General features: G+C 54.0%; 1 long non-coding RNA gene across 6 annotated transcripts in view; it reads right to left on the bottom strand.

The window, feature by feature from the left end:
- Positions 1-3,753: 3,753 nt before the first annotated feature.
- The window catches only part of LOC124505268 (uncharacterized), a 28,118-nt gene continuing 8,895 nt past the window's right edge, over positions 3,754-22,976 (bottom strand). For 4 of the 6 annotated variants that reach the window (XR_006960598.1, XR_006960597.1, XR_006960601.1 and 1 more), the window contains 3 exons: positions 22,681-22,825; positions 20,567-20,721; positions 17,406-19,047 (listed from right to left, as the gene is read on the bottom strand). This is a non-coding gene — a long non-coding RNA (uncharacterized LOC124505268). Of the gene's footprint in view, positions 4,015-4,842; positions 4,966-17,405; positions 19,048-20,566; positions 20,722-22,680; positions 22,826-22,976 lie in introns of those variants that run through there. The other 2 variants (XR_006960602.1, XR_006960600.1) reach the window with 2 other exon arrangements.

The following is a 22,976-nucleotide window of genomic DNA, read 5'->3' on the forward strand; positions in this document are numbered from 1 at the left end:
CCGATTCTGTGTCTCCCTCTCTCTCTGCCCCTCCCCCATTCATGCTCTGTCTCTGTCTGTCTCAAAAATAAATAAACGTTAAAAAAAATTAAAAAAAAAAGAAAAGAAAAAAAAGTGTCACCTTAAAAGTCAAGATTCTAGCTTCTTTTGAAATACCAGACTAGCCGGGCCTGTGGCTCCTGCGTGGTGGGGGCCGCGAGTGGACACAGGGCCGGTGCTGTCCGTCACCCGAGTCCCTACGGCTTCCCAGACGCCGAGGGTCCACTGCCACTTATCACCCTCGGGCGGCTTGGAGATTCCCTTCCACTGGCCTTTTCCAGTTGCGTATGTCATTTGTGGGCCTTCTCATGTGGTCAGCTCGCTGTCCCTCTGCACCCATCACCCGACACTACTCCATCTACTCCTGTGGCTGTCATTTCTGCTGTCACGTGGATGCGTCCGGTAGGACCACGACTTAGAACTGATCTCCGTCCTGAGTCCTGAGCAAGAGGAAATTTCACCTCATCTACAGAGCTGGTTTGATCAAGGCCTTTCCATAAGGACCTGGCTCCTTAAGGAGCGCGGAGAGGGAAGAAGGGCCCCAGAATCAGGTGCCATCGTCTGTTTGGGAGGACTGGTGGTGACCAATCAGACCGAGCCCATCACCTTGATCCCCAGAAGAAGAAGAGAGGGCTATGGCACAGATACCTGGTTTCCTGTTTATCTGGGGACACCTCGATTCATATCGCATTTATATCCATTAGCGTGCTGAGCCTCGAAGGCCCAGACTCTGGGTGTCTGAGATAGAATGAAGTTATACAACCTGCTCCAGCTGGCTTTACACCCAATCTGGGAGGTTCGACAGGCCTGCAGCCAAGGGGCTCTTGAGCGCGGCTCATTTCTTGCACACTTACTCTGTACCAGCTGCTGTGCTGGGAGCTTTATGTGCAGCCTTATCGTCGCATCGACACAATTCCGCGTGGTGTAGGAACCCAGTCCTCATTTTCAGATGCAGAGATGGAAACCGTCAGGTGACCTAGCATCACGGAATACCGTAGGGGTTCCCCACTCAGGCGTTGGGAGTTCGACCTGTCTGGGTCCCAGCCCTGGCCCCGTTGTCTGGGTGTTCCCGGACAAATTACTGTTCCGGAGCCTCGACTTGCCCGCCAATCAAATGGGAATAATAACACACTTACGGCTCAAGGTTTGTGTGAGAATCCGCTGAACAGTGTCGTGGAACATTTGGCACGGGACTCCCACAGAACAGGGATGAGAAGGAGCTGGGGTGCAAAGTCTAGTTCTCGCATCCCTGCCTTTCACCGTACCTTCTGCGAAAGCCCCCGCTCTTCCGTTCGCCACAGTCACAAAATGCCCGTTTCCTGCCCTGAACTGCCGACCCCTCCTCCCCACCCTTCTTCAGAGTCCTACTGTCCTGTCTAGGACACACAGACAGCTGTGGCTCGGCGGGCCCTGTGTCCATTCTGTGGGGCTGTGGGCTGTGGGAGGTTCTTTTGGGGGAGCGGGGGGTGGATTTTTCTCCTGGGGTTAGTCCCTGCCCATCCTCACTGGGGAAAAACCGGGCGGGGCAGAAACATTCCAATTTCTCTTGGCATTTTCCGTTACTGTTTTCCTTCTCTCTCTGAGTGGCTATCCCATCAACCCCAGGCCATCAGTGAAGACGTGGATGGCCGCGTTCCCACGACCAGTCGGAGCGTATAGGACCTGAGCTACAGGCCTGCGGCATGACGTGGAACTTGCTGTGTCGTCCTGGGCAGATCTAGAAACTGGTCGTAGCAAAGCCCTTTCTGGCCTTTCCCAGTTTGCTCTGAAGTCTGACCGGCCCACTGAGGTTGGCCGCGTTGATTTCAGCCCCCTGAGCCTCCCTCTTGAGTTGCATCTTCTACAGAAGCCTTCGCCGCCTCCCCAGAACAGTGTGGGAATGAAGAGTGGGCCTTAGGGGTCAGGCCGCCTGGGCTTGAACCCTAGTTCTGCCCCTCACTGGCTGTGTGTCCTGGGGAAAGTTACTGAACTTCTCTGTGTTTACGTCCTTATCTTAGGACGTCCTTATCTCAGGACGGAGCCCTGTGCAGGGCGGGCATTCTGCCTTGGCTGTCACTCTCGTCGGAGTCAGGCTTGTGCAGAAAGCCTAGGCTTTCCCTGGGTCCTTCCGCTAGCTTGCCCTGTGACTCTAGGTGTCTCTTGTAATCTCGCCAAGCCTGGTCTGGGTTGCCTCCCGGGAGAGTGGTTGCAGGACCCGCTTCGGGGGCGTGAGATCCGTGTGTCTCACAGGCCTCGTGCTCAGAAGGGCCTCCCGCTTGGCTATTCTCCGCTATTGCCCTCCTGAAATGCTCAATAACTTTTAAGCCTTTAGCACCAGGTCCTGCAAATCATGGCTTGCGTTTCTCTCTCCTGTCTTGTGCCTCACCTTGGCTGGACTGGGCAGCGAGGCCCGTGGCTGGTCCGACAGGGGCCACCATGCTGGCTGTCGCTCCCCAGCCGTGGCTGATTCGCCAGGCTCTGGGCCTCCACGGGCACAAGGGCCACTGTCCCCCGCCAGGTGACGTGTGAGCTGTTTTCAGTGGAAACTTTTTAGCTTGGGATTCTGACCTCGGAGTGGGTTGATTTAGGCTATCTGCCGCCGTGGAACTGACCATAAATTTTCTGTGTATTAGGTGATTTCAAGGAAAAAAAATCAATTTTAATAGCAGCTATCAAAACTGTAGAAACCCACAACTGCCATCATGGTGCTGCTTTACATCTGGGTTTGCAGGACAGGAAGGCAGAGAGCCAGAGGGCCCCCAGGGCCCTGCTGGGGCAGGGGTGGGGGCGCGAGGGGGAGGGGTGGGGGGAGGGGACCCATCAGACTGGACCAAAGCCTCCTTGATAGCGGCTCTCCAGACGTAACATTTTGTGTTACCGCTGGTTAATCTTTAAGCCGGAATGTATTCTTTATTCAATGATAATTATGAATTGTTTCATAGCTAATTCATTCTCATGATTGAAACCCCAAAACCACTAAAGGATAGAGGGAGAAAAGTCTCCCTCCTGCCCTCCTTCCTGGAGGCAGCCCATGTTCTCCCGGCTCTTGTGTGCTTCCGAGAGAGTTTATTTGTATTCGAGAAAAAAAAAATTATGTATTTATACTCCTATATTTCACCCATTTTAATACAAATGGTCACATACAATGTCCACGGTCTGCACCTTGCTTTTTCGTGATGTAACTTGGAGACAGTTCTTCATTCACTCAAGCTGAGTTTCTTTGTTCTTTTATATGGCTGCACGGTGGTCTGTTTAAAGAGCCCTGCCCTTATTTAACCGGTCTCCCTGGTTATGATGGATGGCAGGCTGTTTCCATTCTTTAGAGCTGTGTGTCTTGAACAAATTCTGTTCCCCCCTCAGCTCACCGCTGACACCTGTTTAAGGGGCAAATGGCGCCGTTCCCTTCGTCGAGCCTTCCTTACACACCGCCTGTTACAACTCCAGCCGATTTCCAGATGCGCTCCCTGGAGACACAGGCCCTCCTCTGTACCCTTCCTTTCCCTCTCCCAGCAACCTCCAGGAGTCCACGCTGAACCTCCATGTTCTACCCTCACCTCTCAGACACCCCTCTTTCCCTCCCCACCGCCACCTCCCGAGACCCAGGCTTCACTGTGTTGGGCTTGGACCATTGCAGTACCTCTCCCTCCCGCTGATGGAAACCGCATCAGGTCACTCTCCCCCCCTTCCATGGGCGGATGCCCAGGAGATAAACCCCCAGCCCCCCCCACCTCCTGCCGTCGTCTCCCATGCGTTATCCCACAACCACACTCCGAGCTCTTTCCGGTCTCCGATTATATGCACGTACTGTGCCTTCTGCCTACGACACCATACCCACGTCAGTACTTTCCTTCACCTTCCCGACGCCGACTCCCTTGAAATCTCAGCTTCCAGGGCGCTCTTCCCCAGAGAGGCCTGCTCTGAGGTCCCACCGACAAGCAGTCGTCCACGCAAGGTGGCCGGCACGGCACCCTGTTCATTTCCTCACCTCATCCGTCCCTGTACGTAATGATACATTTGCGGTGTGTGCGTTTGGTTAGGGTCTGGTCCCCCCGCTATCATGTGATCTGTCTGCGGGCAGGGATGTGTGTCTTGTTCACAACTTTGTCTCTTGTCCTTAGTGTGGGACCTCAGCAGTGTTCGTCAAATGAATGCATGGTTCTGAGCCCTCTGTCTTTGCCAGCCCTGCACTCAACATTGGACCCCCCAAGTTTCCTAAACCAGAGGGGTGTGCACCTTCCTGGTAATATGACCCGATGAGGAAGGGCTAACTCTGCCACAGAGGAAGCCTGGAGGGATGAGGACCATTCCACGGGTGAGGGAGAAGGGAAAGGGCTTTCAGGCAGAGGGTATAGCCTGAGCAAAGGTGCAGAGACATTAACGCTCACAGCCCGTCCGGGGAGAGGGTGTCTCCCAGCAGGGACACAGGTATGTGGTGAGAGGGGACAAGGCAAGCTAGGAAATTTCCCTGAAGTCCTGCCGTGGTGGGTCAAGGAGTTTGAATATTTTTGTTGTTTTTTATTTCTTTGCATCCTTAGCCCTTCTCTTGTGCTGGACAATACGGTGGGCGTGTAACGAAAAATCCCGGATGTAAACTGGTAACCCACGGTGTTACCTCTGTTTTACAAAAGGGGAGACCAATGGTCCCAGATTCCAAAGCGACTCGCCTTGCACCTGCTTACTCTCCTCGGTCGTATTTATTGGAAGCTCCTTGTATTCGTGAGGGGAACCCACGTTGCCGTAACAAAGAGACTTTCATTCCCCGCCGCCCCCCCCCGCCCCCACCTCACCGCCCAAATCCGGTAACGTAAAGAACAAAGACCTTACCTTTGGGTGAGTGGTTCCTGTCACTCAGTCGTTTGGTGACTCAGGTTCTTCCCATCTCGTTTCTCCACCATTCCCTCGGGTGTTGTAAACATCTACGGGGTGAAGCTGGGTCTCAGCCATGTCCTGTTTGTAGACGGAAGGGAGGTGACAAGAGATCGAGGAGGAAACGTGCCTGCTGTCTTAGAGGCTCCGTCTCAGATGGAGCACGCACCACTTTTGCGACATAAAATGCAAGGCAAGAACTCGGCCAACTGCAAAAAAGGCCAGGAAGTGTAGTCTAGCTGGGTGGCTGGGTGCCCACCTACAATCCCACTACTCGGGAGGAAGACGACAATGTGTCTGGTGGACGATTAGCCGAGGAACCTACCATAGCAGACCCCAGGTCACCAGGAGCAGGTGGCTGGAGGCTTGGCTGGTGGGTGACGCCAGGTCCCTGTGCTCTCGTCACTCAGGGCATAGAGCCATGAGCTTTGCCCCTGCCTCCTGCCGGGGAGAGGACCTTGGGGTTCCCCTGGCTGTGTCTGCCCATTTCTCTGCACGGTGCTCTCAGTGGTCCGACCCGGCCTCAGCCCCTCTGCTATCTTTCATTCTTGGCTGGTGATGGCTCTGAGCCAGACCTAGACCTTGGCCTTGCTACACAGTAAAGAGACGTGCTCGGCAAGTTAAGCATCAGGGTCCATAGTCTAATGGTTCGTTGGGACTATGTGACAGGAGAAACACTTTTAAACACTTAGAAGCAAATTCTGAAATACAGGCCATTAATTACAAATCATTATTATCCGGTGATTAACATGGGCCCCAGCTATGGACTGGAATGTTTGCGTCCCCCCGGCCAAATTTATAAACTGCATCTTAAGGCCCACGATGGTGGGATTAGGAGGTGGGGCCTTTGGGAGATGATTCGGTCGTTAGGGGGAGCCCTTGTGAATGAGATTAGTGCCCTTGTTATAAAGGAGGCAGGAAAGATCCCTGGCCCTTCCCCCACTGGTGGCTGAAGCTAGAAAGCACCGGTCCATGAACCAGAGGCAGGCAGGCCCTCACCAGACACTGGATCTGCTGGCGCCTCGAGCTTGGACCTCCAGAACTGAGAGAAATATATTTCTGTTATTTATAAGCCATTCAGGCTACGGGATACTGTCACAACAGCCCGAATGGGCTAAGACCAGTCCCCCAAAGACTTTCTTGCTAATATTGTAGTAGCCAAATAGGGGTCACTGTACGCACCCCAAAGTGATAAACTTGCGTTCGAAAGCTCTGTAATATAAGTCCAAATGGACTTTGATCGCCAATAGTATAAAACCTCATTAATATTAAAATTAGCAATAGCTAATATTTATTGAGCACTTACCGCGTCTGGCGCTCTGTAGCACCTTGTATAGCGTCGTCTCTCATTTACTCATTACCACGCCTGAATGGAGCACTGTCATTAGCCCCGTTTTCAGACAAAGGTGTGGGGAGTTCGAGTGGTCACCTGACCAAGGCTGCGTAATCGGCACAGAGCAAAGCTAAGGTTTGATTGCAGCTCACCTCCAGAACCTTGGCTCCTAAGAAGCTGCTAGCCTAAGGATCACGGAAGTAACTTTCCCTGAAGACCTACAAGGTGCTACCCGGCTTCTTGAACCTGGTGGCGCCCCTGGTCTGTCTCTCTCCCCATTTCAGCTGAAGAGATGGAGATACGGGAGGTCAAGTACACGCAGCTAGGGAGTTCTCTTGTTGGCCTCCCTCCCCTGCAGAGAACAGATGCTATGTGTGCCCTTGGTGGGGGGGTGGGGGGGTGGCCCTCCTACATGGGCGACCCTTGGGATGCTCCACATTGCTGGGAAGGGAAACCTTGGCTCCTCTCCCCCTGAGAAAAGCCAGCAGGCCCTGAGATGGCCAGCAAATCTCCCCTCCGGCTCCTCTCCACGTCCGCAACCACGTGCCTTGTCCTTCCCGCCTCCTCTTGTGGATGCAAGGGCTGAAGATTTCCTCCTCGTCCTCTCCCTGCCACCCCTCCCCTTGCCCCTCCCACTCCAGCCTCTTCAAGCAGCCCCCATCTTTCTGAAATGTTAGCAAACCAGGTAACGTCACCTTCTGCCTAGAACCCTCTCACGTGCCCAGTACCCTCGCAGTAAAGCCGCTGCTGGGCACCGGAGACTCTGCATGACCTGGCTTTGCCTCCGTTCCAGGCTGTTCCCATCTCCTCCTCTGTCACCCCCCTCCCCAGCCCCACGGGTGCTCCGCCGGCTGCAAATAAAAAGGGGGCGGGTGGAGCAAGGGCCTGCGAACAAATCAACTTGGAAAATTCCGTGTTCTCTATGCGTTCTTGGAAATCAGCCCGGTCTTCCCCAGATTTCTTTGATCGTGGCCGAAGGAATGTCCTGCACATCAGCTCCTTTGAGTCTGCTCCTGCGGCTGGATGGGCTCCCTTCCCTGCCCTGTACTTGCCCGCCTCCACACCTTTGCTCCTGCTCCCTTCGCCCACCACACCCCTGCCCAGAACACCCTCTCTGACCCCCCTCCCCCCAGGGAAACATTTCAAGGTCCAACTCAAAAGCCGTATTTCCCACGAACCTTCCTGATTTCACTCCACTTGCTTTCCTCAACCTGTAGCGTTAGCCTGGGCCTCTCCCTGACCTTGAATTGTAAAGCCAGCCAGGATGTAGGGTCACCTGTGGTCTGACTTTGACTCCTCCCTGAACTATGAGTTTTTTAAGGCAAGGGACTGACGCTTAGCGTCCTTTCGTATCTCGTATGGGGCCTGGCACGTTACAGGTGCTCTGCAAACATTCCTTGAGCAAGAACTGAGAAAGGAGACGCAAGGTGTGAAGAGCAAAGACCCTGCCCAGCCCCAGCTCTGGTTCCCATGGCAACCACCAGGGAGGGACACCAGGGAGGCTCTGAGGCCCCCGGGGTCGCCTGGCCTGACTCTGGGCATGGCGGACAGACCGAGAGGCTTCCCTGGCAGCTCAGGAGCAGGTGACGGGGACTCCAGTGCCGTCATGACAGGCTCTACGTGTCCGGTCTGGGCGTCCTTGGAGAAACGTGTCATCTGTCATCTGCAGATTGGCAGCAACGGAAGGACCCAGGGTAAGACTGCCTCACTTATAGCAGGTTGTATCCATCCTTTCCTGAGTCCAGAAATTGCACAGATTTGGGCCAGGACCCAAAGGAACATATTCTGGGGGCCACGGGCATGTGCCAGAACCAGGTCCCAAGCCCTGGGGCTCGCGTGGCCAGGTGGGCAGTGGGAATGACAGAAGTAGGCAGGGCAGAGTTCGAGCTCCTCTGGGAGAGCCCGGCCCTGCCTGGAGGGGGCGCCCTGCTCAGTGCCAGCCTGTGAAACCAACAGAGAATAGGCACCCGGGAAAGCCAGACCTTCTGATTTGTATGTGAATCTCCTGATTTAAAAAAAAAAACTGCTTTGGGGCACCTGGGTGGCTCAGCTGGTTAGACGTCCAACATTGGCTCAGGTCATGATTTTGCGGTTCGTGAGTTCAAGCTTCACGTCCGGCTCTGTGCCGACAGCTCAGAGCCTGGAGCCTGCTTCGGATTCTGTGTCTCCCCCTCTCTCTGTCCCTCCCCTGCTCATGCTCTGACTCTCTCTCTCTCTCTCTCTCTCTCTCAAAAATAAACATTAAAAATGTTTTTAAAAACATAAACATAGTATAATTATATACTATGTAAGAGTGTCTGACTTCGGCTCAGGTCATGATCTCGCGGTCTGTGGGTTCGAGCCCCGTGTCGGGCTCTGTGCTGATGGCCCGGAGCCTGGAGCCCGCTTCCGATTCTGTGTCTCCCTCTCTCTCTGCCCCTCCCCCGCCGCTCACAAATAAATACACATTTAAAACAGTTAAAACATTGGCCCAGAAACGCTAACATAGGTGAAAGCCGCGTATCAGTCCTGGGTTCAGCAAACGGTGCCGAGTGTCAGCAGCACGTACCTGAGTTTTGTTCTAACGAGCACGTCAGAGTTGGGGCTCACGTTGGAAGTGGATGTCAGACGTGCACAGCAGCCACATATTCTACCCGAGGGGCTCTGAGCAGAGAGCCACGCGGCGGGTGCTGTGATGTGACACAAATATCTCGGTCCTGTGTCCACTCACACGTTGGTGTCAGCAGCCCGCCCTGCTGACCTGCCTGGCTCCAGCCCCTCCCCTGGCACGCTGCACCTGCCTGGCAGGGAAGGGTCGCGTTCTTTCTCTCAGAGCCCGGTGGCCCCACGGAAGCCTTTCCGCCCGCAGCCAATGGGTTGGGGACGCACGTATGTCCTAGCCCAGGCGTAGAGGTGTGCAGCTCTAAGTCAGGGGCCGTGGCACCCACTGCCCGAGTCCCCGCCCACCAAGACCCCCTCCCACACTCAGCCCCGCTCCCTGGAGAAGACACCTGTCACAGTCTTCTTCTCCAGCGGGCAGAGGCGGGGCCGAGAGAGGCCTGCTGCTATTAGGCGCATGACCCTTCACCAGGTGGTGTGGGGTGCGGGAGGGAGGCGACGTGGCTGCTGTGTGGTCTCCCTCTGTCATTTGTGTCCTCCTCTCCTGGTGGCAGGCACGGCTCCCAACCAACCTTGGAGCTGAGTGGACTGGGTGACGTGTCCCCTCCCCCTGACCACCCTGCCCTCGCCTCCATGCTTGGAGAGAGAGAGGGAGAGAGAGGGGAGAGAGACAGACAGACACAGAGACAGCGCCCGGGGTCATGGAAAATAGAGGGGCCCCGACCCGGCCACTTACTAGCTGTATGAGCATGAGCCAAGCGTACAACATCTCTGTGCCTCAGTCGCCTTCTCTGCAAAATGGGGGGGGGGCCTGGGAGGGGGAGGGGAGCTCACATCTGTGGGCGCAGCAAGGCAGGCGTAGGGCAGGCCCTGTGAGCGCCCCCTCCTGCCCTTCCTGGTCCGATGCCCTTGCAGGGAGCGGTCCACAGGTCAGCACTCCAGGGAGGGGAGAGTGGGGGGGGAGTGTGGAGAAGCCGGGTCTCCTCCCTGTCACCCCCCCGTCTTTCCCTCCCCCCTCTCATTGCTCCCCAGGGCAACGGAATGTTCCCGTTTCTCAGAAGGGACATGGGCACAAGGAGCCCCCGTTGCTGACCTGCCCCTACAGGGCACACTCGGGTGGGCGGGTCTCCGGCAGGCCACCGCTCTCCCGTGTCATCAGCCGCCTCCTCCCCCCCCCCATCCCTCCGTCTTCCCCACCTTTAGGCTCAGACTAGCTGTGTCCTCACCTGGTCGCCTTTACCCCGAACCTACCAAGGTCCAAGCTTCCACCTGCGACAATAAATACTCCCAGACGAATCGGCCCCGCTTCTGCCGGCGGGGTGTGCCGGACCCGTTCCGTGGCCTGTCTGAACCTCATTCATCTTTAAGCTGAGAATCATACCCCTCGCGGGGCTGGTACAGGTTGAAGCGAAATGCTTGTTCTTCACCCCCATACATGTTTCCTCTCCGTGCAAAGCCACTTCAGAGCCTCCAGACCTCACCGGGACATCAGACCTGCTTCCTCCTGCGGGGACGGTGGCCTCACTGGTGGTCCAGCCCTGCAGACTGTCCGGCCCTTAGGGAATAGTCTCGCCCTTCCCGCAGCTCTAGCCACTGTTACCAGGCCCAGGAGGGACAGGATTTCATTGATTTTCTCACCCACACCCTACACCCTCCCTGCCCTTTCTCTCCACGGGGAACCCACTGTGTCGCAGAGAGAGAGAGCGCGAGAGCGAGAGCGAGAGCGAGAGAGAGAGAGAGCACGCGCGTACCAGATGTTCAAGTCGTGTTCCCTTCTTACACATTCAGCCCGTTGGGGTGTTTGATCTCTGGCTTAACAAGTTCGGCCATCTTTCTTAAGAGAATAAAAGAGATTCAGACAGAGAAAGAGGGAAGGAGACAAAGAATGAGCGAGACAATGAGATACAATGAGCCAGACTCAAAGGAAGGTAGAGGAAGACAAAGCCAAAGCCGGAGCAGAGAGGGAGAGACAGACAGGCAAGACGGAACAGGGAACACCTTCTCTTGGAACCCCCCCTCTCGCCTCCCCTGGGGTTCTCGCCCCTGCTCAACCCTGCCTCCCCGGCCCCAGCCCCAGCCTCAGCCTCAAAGCCACCATATCAACTCTGAGTGATCACGCCCTCCCGTGGAGGTGACAGCCTCTCGCTCTGCGTGACAGGGCATCTGCTTAAGACTCAAGAGCCTCTGACAGGAGATGGGATGAGGAGCCCCCCGGGGTGCAGAGGGCCTGCTGGCAGGGGACAAATGGGCTGCCGGTGGGAAGCCCAGCACCCCTGCCTCCCGCACTCCTGGGTCTGAGCGGCCTTGCAGAGGCGCCCAGGGAGCCTCCGCTGAGGCCCTCGCTGAGCATTAACTCTGCATTTATTTCCTGCTCTGCCTCTCCCTTCCCCCCTTCCCCCCTTCCCCCCTTCCCGCTCCCCTCCTTTGTCTCTGGGTCTTCGATTTCCTATTTGAGAACAGTTCCAGCCCGTGCCCCTGCTGAAATCCCAGCCTCTGTAACCAGCGAAGGCTGTTTGGAGCCTGTGAGTCAGAGACCAGCGCTGGTTTTTATTAAAGGCAGAAAGAAAATAATCTGATTTTACAAAAGCAAAGCACCTCCTTATAAGCCAAGGCGGCCGTGAGACATCTAACCGCCTGTGATATTTTAAACCATGCATGCGTGCACAATAGCCCCCAACCCCTTCCCGGCGTCTGGTGGGAGCGTCAAACCTGCGTGGGTTTTATTATTATTATTATTATTTTTTTTTCTGGCTAAATGTTTTTAGGTCACTTCCATCCACCCCCACTGCGTGCTCCTATGCAGGAAACGCCATGAATTCCATTCCAGCCCCGGAACCTCCACAATTAATGGGATCACTGGAAATGCACCAGGAAGGATGCTGGGGGCGAGGGGTCTTTGTCTCCTTGGTCTCCGGGCGGAGAAGCTTCTCGCCAGATGAGAAGCGGAGCCCCTCCAGGCCCTGCGGCCCTTGGGCTGCAGACGCTGATCCCGGGTCCCCGGGAAGCCCACCTGGGGCGGGCAGCCCGGACCCTCTTTCTGCTCTGCCCCACCACCCTCTGGAGCTGTCTCTTTCTATAATTCTCTTCTCGGCCAGTCTATTAGCGTTCTCCGGCAGGCTCTGCCCAGTTCAGCCGCATCTCCTTGTCTAGTTTATATTAGAAGAGAAAGCTCTGGCGTGGTTTCCCCTCACCTGAGGAAAGAGATGCTTCTCTGTTTCAAGACACTCAGAGCCTTTGATGAAGCCCAAGAAAGACTTAAATTATAATGAAATTCAGTCTTTTAGAGATGAGATTGCCCAAGAGCGCTTCTAACTGCCTCGTGAAAAGGGCTTGGCTCTCCAGCAGTCAGCAGCTGGGCACCGGGGCCTGCCCTGCGTGCCCGCAGGCGGGTCTGCAGCTCGGCTCCTGCCTGTTTCTCCCCCCACCCCTGCACGGGCTATTACAGTAGCCGGCCCAGCAGCAGCCTCCCGCCTGGTCTCCCTGACGCCCCTTCTCCTCCCTCCCCTGCTCCGACCACATCCCTCCTCCTCCGAGGCCTTCAGTGGATCCAAACCCCCCTCCCGTCCTTCCCCAGCCTTCCCAAACCTTCCGGTGGGGGGGGGGTGGTGGACTGTACCATCTATCGGACCTCCGCACAACCGTGTCTGTAGCCCGGTAAAAAAAAAAACCCACTTCTGGGGGGCGCCTGGGTGGCTCGGTGGGTTCAGAGTCCGACTTCGGTTCAGGTCACGATCTCACGGTTCGTGATATCGAGCCCCCGGGTCGGGCTCTGTACTGACAGCACGGAGCCTGCTTGGGATTCTCTCTCTCTCCCTCTCTCTGCCCCTCCCCGTGCACTCTCTCTCTCTCTCTCTCTCAAAAACAAACCAACAAATAAACATTAAAGAATGGGTACTAAGTGCCAGGCTCCACACCAGGGGATAGACACGTAGCATAGGGACCAGAAGAAAAGGTCCCCCAGCACCGGGGAGCTCAAACTCATTCATTCGTTCCTCTTTACCGCCAAACACCCGGAAAAGTTGTCTCTGCGGGTGTCCCCAGGTTCCCTGCCCCCACTTTGTTTAATCGCAAGCCAGCCACTTCCATCCCGTCCCTCCACTGAACCTCCCTCACCTAAGACGCCGACACCTCCAAGACCCCACGGGTCCCTCTGCGTGCATCCCACCTGACCCAGCTGCGGCATGGCCCGTAACTGGCCACGGCCTCCCTTTTAAATCACTCTTTGGTTTCTGCAGGCGCCACTTTCTGCTGACTTTCTTGCCACCTCACCGGTCACTCCTGTCCCTCTCCTCTGTGGGTTCCCTCTTCGATCTTGTAATGTTGGCATATCCTTGGTAAAGTCATTCTCGGGGCCTCTTCTCTGCAATCACTCCCATCAGGACCTCGTCTGCCCTTTGGATTTTAAACAGTGTCTCTAGGCTCACAACCCCCACCTTTGTATCTCCAGCTCAGACCTTGCTCCAAACCCCAGACTCAAATATCCAACTGCCCAGCCAGCATTTCCTCCTCCTCTTCCTCCTCCTCCCCACCCTTCTCTTCCTCCTCCCCCTCCCCCTCCTCCTCCTCCTCCTCCTCCTCCTTCTTAAGATTTTATTTTTAGGTAATCTCTATACCCGGCCTGGGGCTCGAACTCACAACTCCGAGACCAAGAGCTGCAGGCTCTACCGACTGAGCCAGCCAGGCACCCCCTGCCCCGAGTCAGCATTGCTTCTTAATTGACGTCTGATGCCCAACTTGTCCAAAATGTGATTCCTAAGCTTTCCCATAATTCTGTCCGCCATGCAGCCTCCATCAACGCGGTCAGAAGCAAGTCCGCGCTTTGGGTTCCTCAGGCCAAAACACCCAGCTGTTGTACGGGGTTCCTCCCTTTTGCTCACATTTCACACCCATCAGAAATCTTGCTGACCCTGCCTTCAAAGCGCACCCAGAATTCCCACCAATGCTCCATTTCCACTGGCGCCGTGGCGGTCCAAGCCAGCATCCCCCGTCTGGATCTGGTAGCTTCCTCCTCGCTGGTCTGCGCCCAACAGGTGACGCGCCCCTGTTGTATTCACCTCTGCTGAAACCTTCCCATGGCTCCCATCTTGCTCAGAGCAAGAGCCTGCAGGAACCTTGCGGACCGGGGGGCCCCACCCCTGCCCGGACTCCCCTCCTCCCTCTCTTCCCCATGCTTGATTCTTTCCAGGCATGCTTCTTCTTCGGCCTCTTTAACTTGCTGGTCTTTCTCCCTGGGACACTTTTCGCGCTGATACCTACATGGCTTTTTCCGTCACCGCCTTCACGTCTGTGCTCAGATGTTACCTTCCCAGTGACGCCTCCCCTGAGCGTCCCGCTCAGAACCGCCCTGCCCGCTCCGCGGGCTCTGTCCTCTTCCCTCCCTTCTTCTGCCTTCGGCACAGCACTCGTCACCGTCTAACGTGCTACCTAGTTATTTGCTCTCGTCACCGTCTAACGTCTTCATTTGCCTTCACTAGAATGTGGGTCAGGGGAGTGGGTTGAATTGCGTCCCCCCAAAAAGACACGTCCGAGTCCTGAGCCGCGGTGGCTGTGTTTTCGCCTTACCTGGACTTAGTCTTTGCAGATAAAATTAAATCAGGGATCTGGAGATAAGAGCATCCTGGATTTAGGGTAGACCCCCCCAAATCCAATGGCTGTTGCCTTATAAGAGAAGACAGGGAGAGACTTGAGACACAGAGACACGGGGAAGATGGCACGTGAAGATGCGGACAGACAGCGGATGATGCGGACACGAACCAAGGATCGCCAGGAGCTGCGAGAAGCAAGCAAGAGTCTCCTCCAGAGCCTCCCGAGGTAGCGAAGCCCTATCCACACCTTGAATTTGGACTGCTGGCCTCCGATCTGGGAGATAACACCTTTCTCTTGCTCTAAGCTGCCAAGGTGGTGGTGTTGCCTCAGTCCTAGGAAACCAAGGCAGGAGGATCTTGGTTCTGTTTTCCCCTGCGGCCCAAGCTCCAGCATGCCGCCAGGCAGTGTGGTCACGCAGCACGCGACTGGACGAGTGTCCTTCCCCACAACACGGTGCCCGTGCTGTCAGGGAACAAAGGGGGACAGGCATGGTCTGCCCCCACCCTCAGCTCTGGGAGCAGCACAGAGCCAAGAGCCCTGGGGACCCTGAGCAGCTGGCACGTGTACACCCCAGCCCCACTCCCTCATTTGCAAAATGAAAGGAAAAGTTCTGCATCCTGTGGAGGTCCTGGTCGAGGGGATCAGATGGTACGCTGAGTCCGTGCCCCCCCCCCCCCCCCACCGCACACTGTCCTCCTCTCCGAACACCGGGAAGTCCCCATGCTTGTCTGCCTCGGAGAGCCACTCTTCATGGTTTTTTATTCAACAGCCCTTAACGATATGGGAAGTATCCGTGCTGCTGTATCGTTAAGTGGGAAAAGGCTGGTTACAAAATTGCATGTGCATTAGCTCTGCTTGCAAAAAGTGGGCATGAAAGCACCGCCCGTGACCAGAGGGAAACTCTAACTCAAGTGCCCAGAGCCCAGAATCCGAATCGTTCTTTGCGTTCCCATTGGGTGTTGCTCAGAGCCCATCCAGCGTGGGCAGCGGGGAGGCCCCTCTTGCCTGCCTTCGCCCCCTCCTTCTCATCTCCCATCCTGCCCTCAGTTTCCGGAGTTTTCTTGTATTTCCTTCTGTAATGCTTTGTGAGTTTCTCCATAAAAGCCAAGCACCTCTTTTGCTCGGTTTATTACGAGGTACCTTTCAGGGTTGTCTTGCGGTTTTGAAAGGAGTCTTTTTTCCCCTGTACAGTTTTTATTTGTTTGAGTGGCGCCTCGTTCCGGACACACCTTCTATGTTGGCGCCTCCTTGGAGCAGTCCCTGACTCCCCTTCCCGGCACCCTGAGTGTCCCCTTTACCCCTCTCCCAGGTTTTTATTTTTCTTTGCTTAATTTCTTTATTTGTGTGCATTTCGCTAATGCAAATTATCCATTCATGGCTGTCTTCTCTCCAGGACTGTGAGGTTTAAGAGAGGAGGGTAAGGGTCTGTCTTTTTTTTTTGTTTTTTAAGTTTATTTATTTATTTTGAGAGAGAGAGAGAGAGAGCCGCATGAGTGGGGGAGGGACAGAGAGACAAAGGGAGAAAGAGAGAATCCCAAGCAGGCTTTGCGCTGTGCTGCTGTCAGCACAGAGCTCAACATGGGGCTCGATCTCATGAACTGTGAGATCATGACCTGAGCCGAAATCACAAGTCAGATGCTTAACTGACTAAGCCACCCAGGCGCCCCAGGGTCTGTCTCAATCCCAAGTACAATGCCAGGATTTAGTGTAGAGCCTGGCACCCAGTGGGTGTGCAGGAGGGTGTGGAATGAGTCTCAGGCACACACCCAGGGGTGTAGGTAGGTGTGTGTGTGTAAATCCAGGCTCGGCTGCTCCTGCTCGTAGGGATCTGGGTTCATCACTTCACTGTTTTGTGCTTTAGCTTCTCCAGTGACAAAGGGCGTGGCTTCTGGGTGCCCTTACAATGCTAACACCCTTTGGTTCCATGAAGAGAGGGCGAGAAAGGGTCAGAAGCAAGTTGCTTCCCGCAAGGCAGGCTCCCACATGTAAGCAAAAACTGACAGAGGGTTTCCAAGTCGACAGCTGGCAGCTAAGCCATGATAAAGAACACGTGGAACCTGTCTGTCTATCCATTTATCTATATAATGGAATATTCCTCAGCCATAAAAAAGAATGAGTTCTGGCCATTGGCAACAACACGGGCGGACCTAGAAGGTATAATTTTTTTTTAATTTTTTTTAATGTTTATTTATTTTTGAAGGAGAGAGACAGCGTGTAAGTGGGGGAGGGGCAGAGAGAGAGGGAGACACAGAATCTGAAACAGGCTCCAGGCTCCGAGCTGTCAGCACAGAGCCCGACGCGGGGCTCGAACCCACGAACTGTGAGATCATGACCTGAGCCGAAGTCGGACGCTCAACCGACTGAGCCACCCAGACGCCCCTAGAAGGCATAATCTCAAGTGAAATAAGTCAGACAGACAAAGACAAATACCATATGATTTCACTCGTATGGGGAATTTAAGAAACAAAACGAACACACAAAGAAAAAAAAAGAAACAAAACAACAGACTCTTAACAGAGAACAAACTGGTAGTTGCCAAAGGAGAGGTGGATGGGGACATGGGTGAAATAGATGAAGGGGATCAATGACCTTGATGAGCCCTGAGAAGTGTATACAATTGTTGACTCCTACTGTGCATCTGAAACTAATGCAACACGATGTTAAATATACTTCCAAAAAAAAAGATTTACCACGTCTTTTTCTCTGACTGACCGACTTCAGATGCCCTCACACCTTCTGGGGTAGAGCCCTCCACTGGGAATGGAGATTCCTGGCCAACACCCAAGGGGAGGTTCAGCATTCCACAACAGCTGAGCAGCTATTCCCCAGGAAGGGTACCAGGGAAAAATAATGGCGACTGCATCATCGACGCTGGACTTGGTCTTTGGCCGAACCGTCTTCTCATCTTTTCTATCTGGGGCTCTACCCTCCAGCCTCCAAGTCCCCCACCCCATTAAGAGGAGTTTTGAACTGATTACTAAGAATGAATAGCAACACAACTGAGACCTAGATACTGAGCTTTTATTACAGCGAATGCTCTTACTCATTCTAGAAGACTGTAGATTCTTGGGCAATTTCTATATAGCAATGCAAATGAAGTCAGTTTTACTTCTTTTGAATTCTTACATGATTTACTCATTTCTTCTTTCCTCATTGTGTTGATTAGGTCTTCAGTTCAATGTGGAGCAGTGTCAACGATAGAGGGTATCCGACCTCACTCCTGACTTAAAGGAACTAGGCCTAACGCCTCATCCTTGAGTGAAATATTTGCTTAAATTTCTTCATAGATACACTTCATCAGATTAGGGATGTTCCCTTTCCCCTTATTTCACCAAGAGTTTCTGTTTTAATCACGAATATGTGTTCCATGATATTAAGTCTCTTTTCTGCATGTTTTGAGATGACGCTCTGATCTTTCTCCGTTCGTCTGTTCGTGTGCCGTGTCGTAGAATAAATTTTCCAATATCGAGCTAACCCTACATTCCTGGGTTAAACTTTACTTGATCATGATGTACTTTAAAATATGAATTGCTGAATTCCATTAGCTAATATTTTATTCAGAATTTCCTGTCCCATTTCATAAGTGAGCTTGGTCTATAATTTCTTTTTCTTGTACTGGAGCTATTTTGGGGATCCTATGACAAGGTACTTTGAACATCAGGTAGCACTGGAAAATTTTAGATATTTAACAATCCGCACAGAAGGCCTCTCGTCTGGCTCAGGGAGGAGATACACCTGTGCAAGTGGGTCGGCCTGCCCACACAGGACAGTAGGAGAGGCTCCTGGGGGGCGTGATTCAGGATTTATCCATGATTTTGAAGGCTCTTGGTTCTCAAGAGTTCCATTTAAGACACAAGGAGCCCTGAGAGTGGATCACAAGCTGATTTCAGGATTAGCTGCCAACCCATGAGACGGGCAGAGAAGGGCTGTTCCACCTGTCTGACCAGTACCGGGACCATTCCTGCTGGGGAGATATCACATTAGATTGCGGTATCCTTGGCGACCAAAGGAGTACATGTCTATGTTCTTCACCAGCATATGGAGTAAGGTTGGGGGCAGGGGGGCAATGGTTGAACTCTTTGAACCAACAGGTCTTCTTCTAGCCAAGTTGTTCTAACATAAGGTCAATAAGAAATATCATTTTATCCCTAGAAGGCGTTTTGGGGGAGTCCAGAATCCTGGCATAGTCCCAGCTTTGTCCCCAAGCAACAGTTTGCGTGCCCCCTGGAAATGGGATGGGATCCTCTTCTGAGGCCCCCAAGAATGTTGAGGTTGTAGAAAGAGCCTTGGTGTCTGGAGTGGGAGACTGGGATCAAGTCCTGATTCCACTTGCTCTCCGTGACTCTGAGTTCTCGACCCCATGTGTGAGACACGGATGATTACACGCCACCTTCTAGGATTGTAATACCGATTAAATATGACAAAAAGCGCCGAGGGTCGGTCTGGTACGCAGTCGCTGCTCAGTCCATTCCCTCAGTTTCCTGGGAGGCTGAGGGCAATTACACAGCGTAAAAGGAGTCACAGGGGCAGAGCTGTGTCCTGCTGCCTCAGGTGGAGCACTGAGCTCCCCAGCGCAGACTTGAAGTCCCAGCAGATTCAGACCAGGGCCATCTGGGAGGAGAGCCCGCCTGGCCCTGGGCATGGCTCTGTGACGGGGAGGACAGGGACTGCGTGACCAGCTGCTGAGTGCCACGAGCGCCTCAGAGAACAGCTTGGCTTGTAAACTGTCAGGAGCCAGAGCAGGAGCAGACCTAGGTGTTGGGGAGGGACGACTCCGATAGGATTTCCCATCGGGAGTGCGGCGGGTAGCAGACTCTGACGCCTTGGGGGTGAGTTCAGAGCAGGGTTCCCTGCGATCGCTCCACCTGCTGCCCTTCCCACGGAGCATCCATTCTGGTGTCCAACCCCCCCCCCATCCTCTCCCTTCCTCTCCTCCCCCCACCCTCCACTCATCTGTGTGTGCATTAGATTGTCCCCCCACTCATTCCCTCGTCACGCCGCCATCCGTCTGCCCATCCAGCCAGCTGTCTGCACGTCCAGCCATCCTTCCACACATCTGTTGACTTGTCTCTCAATAGGTACGGTGATAATAATAAAAATTACAGTGGCTGATGTTTCTTCAGGCCTCCTTCGTGTCAGCCACGGTTTTAAGTGTTTCCCAGGTATACCTTAGCCCTGGCAACAAGCTAAAAGGGGATTTCTAGTATTATTTCCATTTTAAAGGTAATAAAACTGGGGCGCCTGGGTGGCGCAGTCGGTTAAGCGTCCGACTTCAGCCAGGTCACGATCTCGCGGTCCGTGAGTTCGAGCCCCGCGTCAGGCTCTGGGCGGATGGCTCGGAGCCTGGAGCCTGTTTCCGATTCTGTGTCTCCCTCTCTCTCTGCCCCTCCCCCGTTCATGCTCTGTCTCTCTCTGTCCCAAAAATAAATAAAAACGTTGAAAAAAAAATTAAAAAAAAATAAATAAAGGTAATAAAACTAAGGCTCGAAGAGAATGATTCGTTTGCCCACCGTCACACAGCCAGAAGACAAGGGGATACTAGAGCTTAGGTGGGACCCAAGGCATCTGGCCCCAGAGCCCTCGCTGCTAACCACAGTGCTAAATGGCCTTCCAGATAGCACCCAACACCATCCAGCCAGCCTCCCATCTGTCTTTTTAGCCATCCTTCCACCCATTGACCTCCCAGCCCCAACCTCTTTATATGCCCCCACTTATCCTCTCCGCTCTTACCCACCTTCATTCACAACCAGTCTTTCCATTTCCTCATCTGCTCTGCCGTATACCCACAAATCCACCCGTCCACTCACCAACTTTTTTTTTTTGCACTACCTACCCGCCCGTCCACCCAACAGCCCTTTACTAAGTCCCTTCTCTGCTAGCGATGATGTCTAGAGATGCTTAGTCTCCGACATCAAAGGGCTCAGTTACTCTTTGGGGAGGCACACTGAGATAAAACAGTGGGGTAACCCAATGGGATACGTGCTAAGGGAGAAGGAAGCCCAGGAAGCTAAGGTGCACAGGGAAAAGGGCCCTGCCTGGAAAAATCCAGGAAGAATCCCCGAGGATCTGGAGACTGATTTGGATGGGTCACAATGATCCGGGTGGGAGAGATGAGAAATGGCCTTCCAGGCAGAAGGCTCCTTCTTTGCAAAGGACGATAGTCACCTGGTAGACGGTTCCAGTAGATCGCAGGAGGCAGCGCTTGCCCAGCCCTGGGCAGCCCCCTCTGAGTTCGTCAGTGGGATGAGGACAGGTCTAGTCAGGGGCCGGCCACAGTAGGGCTGTGGGCTAACATCCGAGCTGAGACTCGGGGCAGCTCTCTGGAAGAGAAATCCCAAGTCCAGGGTTCCTTTAAGACCCACTTGCTGTCCGGCTTCCCCCAGAGCCATCCCGCGTTTGCTATTCTGCGCACTTTCTGTGTATTTGCAAGTTCTGATTGAACAAACACTAGCTGGGGCACAGTGAACCCAAATAATTGTGTGCCTGTCAACGGTACATGTTAATTGGAGAGTTGTAGAGTCCGCGGGACGGGTCACAAGGGAGCAGCCAATTACTCCGTGTACCTATTTGAAAGGCTCCCACTCCGGGAATCCTGACTGGCATTAGAACACTCGTATTGGTCCGTGCTATTGATTTTCCTCCCGCCTCAGTTGATGGGCTCGTTAATTGACAATTACCTTTTTCCCTGTGTTGGGAGAATTGACCACAGGGACCTGAAGTGTTCAGTTTCATTGGAGCTGATCTGAGCCTGTACCTGTTTAACCTGTAACGAGTCCCAACAGCCAACTCTGGGGAGCTGGGGCCTCCCAGGAGGAAACAAGGATGTTGGGCGGGGGTGAACCTGGGTCCTAATGGGAGCAGACTCTGACGTCGAGCCTGCTGGGGACTGGACAACAAGGGCTCACGGAGCGAGGGTGGACCTGGGTGAGACTGGGCCGAGCCTGGGGCTAATATGCAAAGCTCCCAATGGGACCGATTCACATCTGGCTCCAGTGGGCAGTGAAGGAAGGAACGACTGTTTGCTGAGCAACTACTATGTTCCAGGCACTTTTTTTCTAATCCGAGCCCTCCACCCCGCATCAACTTTTAATACTACAGATATGCTATACATCTGTTTATATGTTGTATGAGTGCTTTATACATTAAAAAGTAAGATTTTTTTGTAACCCCCCCCCGGAAGCAATTGTTGCGCCCTGAGTGCGGGGGACATTGTCTCCCTGAAAATGTATGGTATAGAGAAACTAAGGCAGGAGCCCTTGGTAGGGGTGGGGTCCCACTACTCCAGATACTTTGGGTCTGGATAATGAACCATGATCAAGGGTGAAGTCTTAGGCACTAAACTTGGGTTCACATCTCTGCTCTGCCACTTACCGTTTGACTTAACTTCTCTGAATCTCAGTCTTTTTATCTGTTAAATGGAGCAATAGGACTTCTCTGACATCGGGTGGTTCAATGAGGCAATGAATGCACATGAAGCACTTAGCACATAGTAAGTTCTCAACAAATTGTAGCGTCTGTTGTAGCCATTACTTCCAGAACCCCGCTGGCTAGGGGGACAGAAGTTCCCGGCGTGTCCTTTGCTCGTCAGGGGCACGGACCATGTCTTACTGGTCACAGTGACCCCAGCCCTGGCCCTTCCTCCCGTGTGGACTGTCAAACAGGTTCACTCTGGCTCTGAGCAGGCCGAGCCGCAGGAACCGGGTCAGGGACACAACAGCCGCGGCCGATCAGCACCTGGGGGCCACGTGTTCCTCTGGGAACACCATGTCCCGCCACCAAGAGGAAATTGCTGTTTTAGCCTCTGCAGATGTCTGAGCGACTTCAGAGACTTCCTTAAACTCCTGCCTCTCTTAAGTGGCCCTGCCAGCCCCTGCCCGAGGCTGACCCGAGGTGCCCAGGTCTGACGTGTTTTGCTTGGATGAGGGAAAACCTCCCAGACCGGCCTGGAGGTCAGAGTCGCTGGCGGGGCATCAGGAGCTGACCTTCCTAGCGGGCCACGCCCCTCAGGCCAGGCCAGGCCCACATCTTACAAAACCTTCCCCTTGCAAAACCTTCCCCGGGGTTTTGCCTCTGGTAGGTAGCACGGTGGGTCTTGCCCGTTTTTTTTTTTTTTTTTTTTTTTTTTTTTTTTTTTTTTTTTTTAAGGGCTAAGGATTTTAAATTCAACTTCAGCGAAGAGGCACCGCCCCCCACCACTCGGCGCTGGCGGCTCCCAGGCTCTCCAGTCTCTTCTAGGTTTGTGAGTTTCGTGTTTCCCCACGGCCTGCACGGAAACCCACCTTATCACACGCCGATCCGCCAGGCACGAGCCCCGGACTTCGCTTGGTCTGGTGCGCTGGTTTCCAATTATTTTTGAGCTGTCTATCCCTTTCTCCAAAGGAAAACTATGCGGAAGCCCAAGTGATATGGCAGAGGAACAAGTACCTGCAACAGGGAACAGGAACAGAAGTTAGCCCACGAGTGAATGTCCCCGATCTCTTCCCCTCCCACGCTCCTTGCCTTCTAGACAGCCCTGCAGGTGCTCTGCTCTGGGCCGGCCTTCCCTGTAGCTGGTGAGAGAGAGAGACAGAAAAGC

Source organism: Lynx rufus, unplaced genomic scaffold (genome assembly GCF_022079265.1).
Source record: "Lynx rufus isolate CCGP_SWC_20201006 ecotype Redwood Valley unplaced genomic scaffold, mLynRuf1.p SCAF_9, whole genome shotgun sequence".
In the NCBI taxonomy this organism is placed as follows: domain Eukaryota; kingdom Metazoa; phylum Chordata; class Mammalia; order Carnivora; family Felidae; genus Lynx; species Lynx rufus.